The 12711-nt window shown below is 34.7% G+C and overlaps 6 non-coding genes across 6 annotated transcripts; all 6 read right to left on the bottom strand.

Annotated features, from left to right (window-relative positions):
- Nucleotides 1–919: 919 nt before the first annotated feature.
- LOC149770356 (5S ribosomal RNA) lies at nucleotides 920–1038 on the bottom strand. Its single transcript, XR_016418816.1, has one exon. It is a non-coding gene; the product is annotated as a 5S ribosomal RNA (ribosomal RNA).
- A 903-nt stretch (nucleotides 1039–1941) lies between these two features.
- On the bottom strand, nucleotides 1942–2060 carry LOC149770357 (5S ribosomal RNA). Its single transcript, XR_016418809.1, has one exon. It is a non-coding gene; the product is annotated as a 5S ribosomal RNA (ribosomal RNA).
- A 3495-nt stretch (nucleotides 2061–5555) lies between these two features.
- Nucleotides 5556–5674, bottom strand: LOC149770358 (5S ribosomal RNA). Its single transcript, XR_016418827.1, has one exon. It is a non-coding gene; the product is annotated as a 5S ribosomal RNA (ribosomal RNA).
- A 903-nt stretch (nucleotides 5675–6577) lies between these two features.
- LOC149770359 (5S ribosomal RNA) lies at nucleotides 6578–6696 on the bottom strand. The gene has a single exon (XR_016418810.1). It is a non-coding gene; the product is annotated as a 5S ribosomal RNA (ribosomal RNA).
- Nucleotides 6697–10188: 3492 nt separating this feature from the next.
- Nucleotides 10189–10307, bottom strand: LOC149770360 (5S ribosomal RNA). The gene has a single exon (XR_016418839.1). It is a non-coding gene; the product is annotated as a 5S ribosomal RNA (ribosomal RNA).
- Nucleotides 10308–11210: 903 nt separating this feature from the next.
- LOC149770361 (5S ribosomal RNA) lies at nucleotides 11211–11329 on the bottom strand. The gene has a single exon (XR_016418811.1). It is a non-coding gene; the product is annotated as a 5S ribosomal RNA (ribosomal RNA).
- Between the last annotated feature and the right edge of the window lie 1382 nt (nucleotides 11330–12711).

The following is a 12711-nucleotide window of genomic DNA, read 5'->3' on the forward strand; positions in this document are numbered from 1 at the left end:
ACTCATCCATTTTCTGACCCAGATAAGGGGAGAATTCCATGTTGAAATTGACTTAAAATGCAGATTCAGGACATTATTGTTGTTGTTATTATTATTATTATTATTCCTCTTTCTGTCCTATCATTTGGTTAAAATAAGCGACACCGGCCTATAAGCTAACTTTAAAAATAGGGTCTTATCAGATTTGCAAAGGATCTCTTCTTGCAACTTGTAGAAGTTAACGTTGTGGAAATACAGAAAGTGGAAGCATGGAATATCTATCTAAACTTACTGTAATCAAAACAGAATTTTATAACCCAATTTATTTAGCCAATGGCCCATATTTACAGTATTCGCTACAGGATGCCAATTTTCCCACTGGCAGACTGAGGCCCTGCTGTAAAAGAAATCAATCAATCAATAAATTAATATAAAAAATTCTCACAATTCATACATTCCATATTTATCAATCAATTAGTGAATAAGAAATACCACAAATAAGTACCCAAAATGAAAGACATTGATCGCATATTTTGCAACTCTGCGCTAGAGACTACACCAGGAATATATGAGAAGAAACTTGAAGGAAGTATTTCGACGTGAAAGGAGGCAGCTTGTTGTGGTAGTAAAAGTAGAGGAAACTGGATAAATTGAACCGAATTTGTTAATAAGAAATACTGGTCATCTATGATCGCATATTCCAGTAGTAAGGATCGAAACCAAGAGCAGAGAAGTGCAAAGCAACATTTGCTATATTCAGGTCCTATACTTGATTTTTTTAGGATCCGAATTATTGAAGAAAGTTAAGGAAAAAGAGAAAATGAAAGTCGAGAAATTGCTCTATTTATTATTTATATTGAATAAAGTAAATTTAGTTACAATAAAAGAAAGAAAGAAAAACTTCAACTGTTTTTAGTTATAAAAGAAAAAAAAAAATTAGAGTCTACAGCACCCGGTATTCCCAGGCGGTCACCCATCCAAGTACTAACCGGGCCCGACGTTGCTTAACTTCGGTGATCGGACGAGAACCGGTGCTTTCAACGTGGTATGGCCGTAGACACAAGTGTGTGTAAATTTAAGACTTATATTCGCTTCTCTCTTCACCGTTTCCGATGTACAGACGTTTACGTTTATGTGCCGTGTAAAATTAGTAATTAAAGTGTACTTATTAAAACTTATATAGATAAACTGCCTTCATACATTATTCAAATTTGTAATTCAGGCATTTTCGGACTCGGACATTAGTTGCTTAACCGGAGGTTTACACCTTCAAATGGACTTAAATAACAATGCATTTAAACGAAGATTCAGTTCATTTTTGTTGTTTTTGGGCATTATTATTATTATTATTATTATTTATCTTGTATCAACTGACTAATTCAATAGGTAAATAATCGACATCAGCCTATGAGCTACCTTTAAAGACGGACTCGAATCTGATTTGAAACGGATATCGTCTTGCAGCTCGGAAACGTTAAAGTTGTGGAAACACAGAAAGTGCAAGGAAGTGGAAGCAGGGAACATCCATCCAAACTTACTGTAATCAAAACAGAGATTTATACACCAATTTATTTTGTCAATGGCCCATATTCGAAGTATTCGCTAAGGGATGCCAAGTTTCACACTGATAGACTGGTGCCCTGCTAAAAACAGGTAAATAAATTAAAATAATTAAAAATAATACATTCCAAATATATCTATCAATTATTGAATAAGAAATACCACAGACAAGTATCCAAAATGAAAGACATCGATTGCATACGTTGCAATTATTCGCTATAGGCTGAATCCGGAATATCAGAAGAAATTTGGAGGATCTGGACGGCATACGAGGCGGCCCATTTCGATCCTGGAGGTAGAGGAAACTGAAAAATTTGCACCAGATTTGTGAACAAGAAATATTGGCCATATATGATCGCATATCCTCACAGTGAGGATGGAACCAAAAAAAAATTTAAAAAATGCCTACAGCACCCGGTATTCCCAGGCGGTCACCCATCCAAGTACTAACCGGGCCCGACCTTGCTTAACTTCGGTGATCGGACGAGAACCGGTGTTTTCAACGTGGTATGGCCGTAGACATTTGTATGTACAAATTTAAGACTAATATAGGTTGTCTCTTCGTCGTTACAAAGATATATTACACACACACGCACACACACACACACACACACACACACACACACACACACATATATATATATTAGAGACAGGGGAGAGCTCTGCTTACGACAATACATCCCTTCAGTTTCAATCTGTAAAGAAGCAAGAGATTATTTGATCGCCGATGTCACTGACATGTAGGTTGCCATATTTGTGCAGTCATTTGAATAGTAATACAATGGCGAGTTCCGTGTCAAATTTCATCAAGGTTGTCGTTTTCTTTCGTCAGTCAGCTTCATTAACGACAAATGATGTTATACTCGGAATTATTTCTGAGAAAATAAATCGTATTTCTCTCGATTTCATGCAGGTATATCTCGATGAAAGGTCGGTCAAGTTTGCATGGCAGGCTAGTAAGCACAGGGGCTCGCATCGTTGCTCACAATTGAACTGACAGTCATACATTTTATACTATATGTACGACTGATAGTTTCATTGTAAGCAATGATACGAGCCCCCTGTGGCTAGTAAGCAGCCTATGCCGATACCGCATGGTGTCGGCGATTTCCAACGTTTTGATAAGCAAAACAAATATGTCCATACACCCCAATACTAATGTCCAAATATCAAAAATCGCTATTTTGGGACTATTATGAATTCATTCAAGGACATTCTAAATTACATCATCGCCACACGTCAAGATTGTTATTACATCAGCACATTCAAAATTGGACTTCATTCAGAAAACCACTGGCATTCATTTGGAACACTACCCTTTTGGACTTGTCATATAACTTTTCATGGACTATTTGTGATTTCATTTATAATGCTGAAAAGTATTTAAATTTTCACTTTGTATTCTTTATAAAAATAAATTAAGTCGGTTGGTTTAGATTGGCTAAGATAGCATTAAGGTGCTTTTGTTTATATGAGCCAATATCACATTATTCTTTTCTTGGTTTAGATGGGCTAAGTTCACATTATGGTACATTGGTTTAGATGGGCTAAGTTCACATTAAGGTGTTTGGCTAAGTTTCCATTAAGATATTTGGTTCAGATTGGCTAAGTTTGCATTAAAGTGTATAGGCTTATATTGGCAAATTTCACATAGGAATTTGATTTAGATGGCCTAAGTTCACATTATGGTGTTCTGGCAAAAGACTGCTTGGTTTTATTAGGCAATGAGGGTAGTCTTGCTCAAGGGTACAATAGGGCAACCAGCTTGATAGAAATCTATCATGTTAACCATTGGACTGATGTACATTTTATCAGTGTAATTTAGAGTCTGTTTAAACCATTCCGAATCCCCCCATCTCTCTCTCTCTCTCATATATATATATATATATATATATATATATATATATATATATATATATATATATATATATATATATATATATATATATATGAAAGAAATAATATTTTCAATCTTTCTGCACTGTACTGATTTTCTGGTTGAATACTAAAAGTAAGTTTAAATATATATAAGGAGTTTGCAAATTTTATAAAAGTCAGCTTGCCTAGCAAGTAGTAGGTCAATATGATACAATGTAGAATTTAAGAAAATGTCATTATATGTATTGAAACGTTTGTTTCCTTTGTATCTGTTGATATCTAAAATCCATATCCCAATAATTAAAATTATCCAAGACTATATGTAAATAATACACGTATGTATGTATGTATGTACACACACAAACGTATATATATATATATATATATATATATATATATATATATATATATATATATATATATATATATATATATATATATATATATATCACAAAAGACACACACATATCTTAAAACACCCTCAGCCACCCAGGATATATATATGATCCGTTTTTACGAGATAAACTTATTAATTCAGTATGGTATAATTATCGAGTAAGATCAGTAGAGTTTTTGCCCTTGTTTGCAATCGTTATAGGATAACGCGTTAAAAATAAAATTACACAGAAGTACAATTAATGTTAATAGCTGATAAAGTTATGCGAACTTTGTTGCATACTCTCTCTCTCTCTCTCTCTCTCTCTCTCTCTCTCTCGTGTGTCAGTATGATAAAGCAAGAAGAAAAAGGAAGAACAGTAAAGAACATATATAAAAAGGTTTATTGAAACAGCGTCTCATCATGGTGTGGGCACCACGATGCATAGGGATAAATAAAAAAGCGAGTATTCCATTACTTTTCACTTCATTTGATATGCATCCATATGACACAGAATGCTCTCGGTGAGTACAGGGAATCAGATAAACGTCACTGTGCGGGACTAGGTATAAAACATTTATTGTAGTTTTAATTGTAAATTTTTCGGGCATTTAAGTAGAAATTAAATGATTTCAGTTCTAGTGAGAACAACATTTCGACTGTAAAACATAATTTGTTGTCTTGATGCGTTTTCAAGACTCTTGGGCTGATTAGTCACACATCTCTTCAACGTTTCCGATGTACAAATGTTTGTGTGCAGTATAATATTAGTAACTAAAGTGTATACTGATTCAAAGTTCTAATCCAAAAGAAGCAAAACTGGCCTCAGATACTCATATTTGTCACTCATCCATTTTCTGACCCAGATAAGGGGAGAATTCCATGTTGAAATTGACTTAAAATGCAGATTCAGGACATTATTGTTGTTGTTATTATTATTATTATTATTCCTCTTTCTGTCCTATCATTTGGTTAAAATAAGCGACACCGGCCTATAAGCTAACTTTAAAAATAGGGTCTTATCAGATTTGCAAAGGATCTCTTCTTGCAACTTGTAGAAGTTAACGTTGTGGAAATACAGAAAGTAGAAGCATGGAATATCTATCTAAACTTACTGTAATCAAAACAGAATTTTATAACCCAATTTATTTAGCCAATGGCCCATATTTACAGTATTCGCTACAGGATGCCAATTTTCCCACTGGCAGACTGAGGCCCTGCTGTAAAAGAAATCAATCAATCAATAAATTAATATAAAAAATTCTCACAATTCATACATTCCATATTTATCAATCAATTAGTGAATAAGAAATACCACAAATAAGTACCCAAAATGAAAGACATTGATCGCATATTTTGCAACTCTGCGCTAGAGACTACACCAGGAATATATGAGAAGAAACTTGAAGGAAGTATTTCGACGTGAAAGGAGGCAGCTTGTTGTGGTAGTAAAAGTAGAGGAAACTGGATAAATTGAACCGAATTTGTTAATAAGAAATACTGGTCATCTATGATCGCATATTCCAGTAGTAAGGATCGAAACCAAGAGCAGAGAAGTGCAAAGCAACATTTGCTATATTCAGGTCCTATACTTGATTTTTTTAGGATCCGAATTATTGAAGAAAGTTAAGGAAAAAGAGAAAATGAAAGTCGAGAAATTGCTCTATTTATTATTTATATTGAATAAAGTAAATTTAGTTACAATAAAAGAAAGAAAGAAAAACTTCAACTGTTTTTAGTTATAAAAGAAAAAAAAAATTAGAGTCTACAGCACCCGGTATTCCCAGGCGGTCACCCATCCAAGTACTAACCGGGCCCGACGTTGCTTAACTTCGGTGATCGGACGAGAACCGGTGCTTTCAACGTGGTATGGCCGTAGACACAAGTGTGTGTAAATTTAAGACTTATATTCGCTTCTCTCTTCACCGTTTCCGATGTACAGACGTTTACGTTTATGTGCCGTGTAAAATTAGTAATTAAAGTGTACTTATTAAAACTTATATAGATAAACTGCCTTCATACATTATTCAAATTTGTAATTCAGGCATTTTCGGACTCGGACATTAGTTGCTTAACCGGAGGTTTACACCTTCAAATGGACTTAAATAACAATGCATTTAAACGAAGATTCAGTTCATTTTTGTTGTTTTTGGGCATTATTATTATTATTATTATTATTTATCTTGTATCAACTGACTAATTCAATAGGTAAATAATCGACATCAGCCTATGAGCTACCTTTAAAGACGGACTCGAATCTGATTTGAAACGGATATCGTCTTGCAGCTCGGAAACGTTAAAGTTGTGGAAACACAGAAAGTGCAAGGAAGTGGAAGCAGGGAACATCCATCCAAACTTACTGTAATCAAAACAGAGATTTATACACCAATTTATTTTGTCAATGGCCCATATTCGAAGTATTCGCTAAGGGATGCCAAGTTTCACACTGATAGACTGGTGCCCTGCTAAAAACAGGTAAATAAATTAAAATAATTAAAAATAATACATTCCAAATATATCTATCAATTATTGAATAAGAAATACCACAGACAAGTATCCAAAATGAAAGACATCGATTGCATACGTTGCAATTATTCGCTATAGGCTGAATCCGGAATATCAGAAGAAATTTGGAGGATCTGGACGGCATACGAGGCGGCCCATTTCGATCCTGGAGGTAGAGGAAACTGAAAAATTTGCACCAGATTTGTGAACAAGAAATATTGGCCATATATGATCGCATATCCTCACAGTGAGGATGGAACCAAAAAAAAATTTAAAAAATGCCTACAGCACCCGGTATTCCCAGGCGGTCACCCATCCAAGTACTAACCGGGCCCGACCTTGCTTAACTTCGGTGATCGGACGAGAACCGGTGTTTTCAACGTGGTATGGCCGTAGACATTTGTATGTACAAATTTAAGACTAATATAGGTTGTCTCTTCGTCGTTACAAAGATATATTACACACACACGCACACACACACACACACACACACACACACACACATATATATATATATATATTAGAGACAGGGGAGAGCTCTGCTTACGACAATACATCCCTTCAGTTTCAATCTGTAAAGAAGCAAGAGCTTATTTGATCGCCGATGTCACTGACATGTAGGTTGCCATATTTGTGCAGTCATTTGAATAGTAATACAATGGCGAGTTCCGTGTCAAATTTCATCAAGGTTGTCGTTTTCTTTCGTCAGTCAGCTTCATTAACGACAAATGATGTTATACTCGGAATTATTTCTGAGAAAATAAATCGTATTTCTCTCGATTTCATGCAGGTATATCTCGATGAAAGGTCGGTCAAGTTTGCATGGCAGGCTAGTAAGCACAGGGGCTCGCATCGTTGCTCACAATTGAACTGACAGTCATACATTTTATACTATATGTACGACTGATAGTTTCATTGTAAGCAATGATACGAGCCCCCTGTGGCTAGTAAGCAGCCTATGCCGATACCGCATGGTGTCGGCGATTTCCAACGTTTTGATAAGCAAAACAAATATGTCCATACACCCCAATACTAATGTCCAAATATCAAAAATCGCTATTTTGGGACTATTATGAATTCATTCAAGGACATTCTAAATTACATCATCGCCACACGTCAAGATTGTTATTACATCAGCACATTCAAAATTGGACTTCATTCAGAAAACCACTGGCATTCATTTGGAACACTACCCTTTTGGACTTGTCATATAACTTTTCATGGACTATTTGTGATTTCATTTATAATGCTGAAAAGTATTTAAATTTTCACTTTGTATTCTTTATAAAAATAAATTAAGTCGGTTGGTTTAGATTGGCTAAGATAGCATTAAGGTGTTTTTGTTTATATGAGCCAATATCACATTATTCTTTTCTTGGTTTAGATGGGCTAAGTTCACATTATGGTACATTGGTTTAGATGGGCTAAGTTCACATTAAGGTGTTTGGCTAAGTTTCCATTAAGATATTTGGTTTAGATTGGCTAAGTTTGCATTAAAGTGTATTGGCTTATATTGGCAAATTTCACATAGGAATTTGATTTAGATGGCCTAAGTTCACATTATGGTGTTCTGGCAAAAGACTGCTTGGTTTTGTTAGGCAATGAGGGTAGTCTTGCTCAAGGGTACAATAGGGCAACCAGCTTGATAGAAATCTATCATGTTAACCATTGGACTGATGTACATTTTATCAGTGTAATTTAGAGTCTGTTTAAACCATTCCGAATCCCCCCATCTCTCTCTCTCTCTCTCTCTCTCTCTCTCTCACATATATATATATATATATATATATATATATATATATATATATATATATATATATATATATATATATATATATATATATATATATATGAAAGAAATAATATTTTCAATCTTTCTGCACTGTACTGATTTTCTGGTTGAATACTAAAAGTAAGTTTAAATATATATAAGGAGTTTGCAAATTTTATAAAAGTCAGCTTGCCTAGCAAGTAGTAGGTCAATATGATACAATGTAGAATTTAAGAAAATGTCATTATATGTATTGAAACGTTTGTTTCCTTTGTATCTGTTGATATCTAAAATCCATATCCCAATAATTAAAATTATCCAAGACTATATGTAAATAATACACGTATGTATGTATGTATGTACACACACAAACGTATATATATATATATATATATATATATATATATATATATATATATATATATATATCACAAAAGACACACACATATCTTAAAACACCCTCAGCCACCCAGGATATATATATGATCCGTTTTTACGAGATAAACTTATTAATTCAGTATGGTATAATTATCGAGTAAGATCAGTAGAGTTTTTGCCCTTGTTTGCAATCGTTATAGGATAACGCGTTAAAAATAAAATTACACAGAAGTACAATTAATGTTAATAGCTGATAAAGTTATGCGAACTTTGTTGCATACTCTCTCTCTCTCTCTCTCTCTCTCTCTCTCTCTCTCGTGTGTCAGTATGATAAAGCAAGAAGAAAAAGGAAGAACAGTAAAGAACATATATAAAAAGGTTTATTGAAACAGCGTCTCATCATGGTGTGGGCACCACGATGCATAGGGATAAATAAAAAAGCGAGTATTCCATTACTTTTCACTTCATTTGATATGCATCCATATGACACAGAATGCTCTCGGTGAGTACAGGGAATCAGATAAACGTCACTGTGCGGGACTAGGTATAAAACATTTATTGTAGTTTTAATTGTAAATTTTTCGGGCATTTAAGTAGAAATTAAATGATTTCAGTTCTAGTGAGAACAACATTTCGACTGTAAAACATAATTTGTTGTCTTGATGCGTTTTCAAGACTCTTGGGCTGATTAGTCACACATCTCTTCAACGTTTCCGATGTACAAATGTTTGTGTGCAGTATAATATTAGTAACTAAAGTGTATACTGATTCAAAGTTCTAATCCAAAAGAAGCAAAACTGGCCTCAGATACTCATATTTGTCACTCATCCATTTTCTGACCCAGATAAGGGGAGAATTCCATGTTGAAATTGACTTAAAATGCAGATTCAGGACATTATTGTTGTTGTTATTATTATTATTATTATTCCTCTTTCTGTCCTATCATTTGGTTAAAATAAGCGACACCGGCCTATAAGCTAACTTTAAAAATAGGGTCTTATCAGATTTGCAAAGGATCTCTTCTTGCAACTTGTAGAAGTTAACGTTGTGGAAATACAGAAAGTGGAAGCATGGAATATCTATCTAAACTTACTGTAATCAAAACAGAATTTTATAACCCAATTTATTTAGCCAATGGCCCATATTTACAGTATTCGCTACAGGATGCCAATTTTCCCACTGGCAGACTGAGGCCCTGCTGTAAAAGAAATCAATCAATCAATAAATTAATATAAAAAATTCTCACAATTCATACATTCCATATTTATCAATCAATTAGTGAATAAGAAATACCACAAATAAGTACCCAAAATGAAAGACATTGATCGCATATTTTGCAACTCTGCGCTAGAGACTACACCAGGAATATATGAGAAGAAACTTGAAGGAAGTATTTCGACGTGAAAGGAGGCAGCTTGTTGTGGTAGTAAAAGTAGAGGAAACTGGATAAATTGAACCGAATTTGTTAATAAGAAATACTGGTCATCTATGATCGCATATTCCAGTAGTAAGGATCGAAACCAAGAGCAGAGAAGTGCAAAGCAACATTTGCTATATTCAGGTCCTATACTTGATTTTTTTAGGATCCGAATTATTGAAGAAAGTTAAGGAAAAAGAGAAAATGAAAGTCGAGAAATTGCTCTATTTATTATTTATATTGAATAAAGTAAATTTAGTTACAATAAAAGAAAGAAAGAAAAACTTCAACTGTTTTTAGTTATAAAAGAAAAAAAAAAATTAGAGTCTACAGCACCCGGTATTCCCAGGCGGTCACCCATCCAAGTACTAACCGGGCCCGACGTTGCTTAACTTCGGTGATCGGACGAGAACCGGTGCTTTCAACGTGGTATGGCCGTAGACACAAGTGTGTGTAAATTTAAGACTTATATTCGCTTCTCTCTTCACCGTTTCCGATGTACAGACGTTTACGTTTATGTGCCGTGTAAAATTAGTAATTAAAGTGTACTTATTAAAACTTATATAGATAAACTGCCTTCATACATTATTCAAATTTGTAATTCAGGCATTTTCGGACTCGGACATTAGTTGCTTAACCGGAGGTTTACACCTTCAAATGGACTTAAATAACAATGCATTTAAACGAAGATTCAGTTCATTTTTGTTGTTTTTGGGCATTATTATTATTATTATTATTATTTATCTTGTATCAACTGACTAATTCAATAGGTAAATAATCGACATCAGCCTATGAGCTACCTTTAAAGACGGACTCGAATCTGATTTGAAACGGATATCGTCTTGCAGCTCGGAAACGTTAAAGTTGTGGAAACACAGAAAGTGCAAGGAAGTGGAAGCAGGGAACATCCATCCAAACTTACTGTAATCAAAACAGAGATTTATACACCAATTTATTTTGTCAATGGCCCATATTCGAAGTATTCGCTAAGGGATGCCAAGTTTCACACTGATAGACTGGTGCCCTGCTAAAAACAGGTAAATAAATTAAAATAATTAAAAATAATACATTCCAAATATATCTATCAATTATTGAATAAGAAATACCACAGACAAGTATCCAAAATGAAAGACATCGATTGCATACGTTGCAATTATTCGCTATAGGCTGAATCCGGAATATCAGAAGAAATTTGGAGGATCTGGACGGCATACGAGGCGGCCCATTTCGATCCTGGAGGTAGAGGAAACTGAAAAATTTGCACCAGATTTGTGAACAAGAAATATTGGCCATATATGATCGCATATCCTCACAGTGAGGATGGAACCAAAAAAAAATTTAAAAAATGCCTACAGCACCCGGTATTCCCAGGCGGTCACCCATCCAAGTACTAACCGGGCCCGACCTTGCTTAACTTCGGTGATCGGACGAGAACCGGTGTTTTCAACGTGGTATGGCCGTAGACATTTGTATGTACAAATTTAAGACTAATATAGGTTGTCTCTTCGTCGTTACAAAGATATATTACACACACACGCACACACACACACACACACACACACACACACACATATATATATATATATATTAGAGACAGGGGAGAGCTCTGCTTACGACAATACATCCCTTCAGTTTCAATCTGTAAAGAAGCAAGAGCTTATTTGATCGCCGATGTCACTGACATGTAGGTTGCCATATTTGTGCAGTCATTTGAATAGTAATACAATGGCGAGTTCCGTGTCAAATTTCATCAAGGTTGTCGTTTTCTTTCGTCAGTCAGCTTCATTAACGACAAATGATGTTATACTCGGAATTATTTCTGAGAAAATAAATCGTATTTCTCTCGATTTCATGCAGGTATATCTCGATGAAAGGTCGGTCAAGTTTGCATGGCAGGCTAGTAAGCACAGGGGCTCGCATCGTTGCTCACAATTGAACTGACAGTCATACATTTTATACTATATGTACGACTGATAGTTTCATTGTAAGCAATGATACGAGCCCCCTGTGGCTAGTAAGCAGCCTATGCCGATACCGCATGGTGTCGGCGATTTCCAACGTTTTGATAAGCAAAACAAATATGTCCATACACCCCAATACTAATGTCCAAATATCAAAAATCGCTATTTTGGGACTATTATGAATTCATTCAAGGACATTCTAAATTACATCATCGCCACACGTCAAGATTGTTATTACATCAGCACATTCAAAATTGGACTTCATTCAGAAAACCACTGGCATTCATTTGGAACACTACCCTTTTGGACTTGTCATATAACTTTTCATGGACTATTTGTGATTTCATTTATAATGCTGAAAAGTATTTAAATTTTCACTTTGTATTCTTTATAAAAATAAATTAAGTCGGTTGGTTTAGATTGGCTAAGATAGCATTAAGGTGTTTTTGTTTATATGAGCCAATATCACATTATTCTTTTCTTGGTTTAGATGGGCTAAGTTCACATTATGGTACATTGGTTTAGATGGGCTAAGTTCACATTAAGGTGTTTGGCTAAGTTTCCATTAAGATATTTGGTTTAGATTGGCTAAGTTTGCATTAAAGTGTATTGGCTTATATTGGCAAATTTCACATAGGAATTTGATTTAGATGGCCTAAGTTCACATTATGGTGTTCTGGCAAAAGACTGCTTGGTTTTGTTAGGCAATGAGGGTAGTCTTGCTCAAGGGTACAATAGGGCAACCAGCTTGATAGAAATCTATCATGTTAACCATTGGACTGATGTACATTTTATCAGTGTAATTTAGAGTCTGTTTAAACCATTCCGAATCCCCCCATCTCTCTCTCTCTCTCTCTCTCTCTCACATATATATATATATATATAT

Source organism: Sinohyriopsis cumingii, unplaced genomic scaffold (assembly GCF_028554795.1).
Source record: "Sinohyriopsis cumingii isolate HCF-2022 unplaced genomic scaffold, ASM2855479v2 utg002479l, whole genome shotgun sequence".
NCBI lineage: Eukaryota > Metazoa > Mollusca > Bivalvia > Unionida > Unionidae > Sinohyriopsis > Sinohyriopsis cumingii.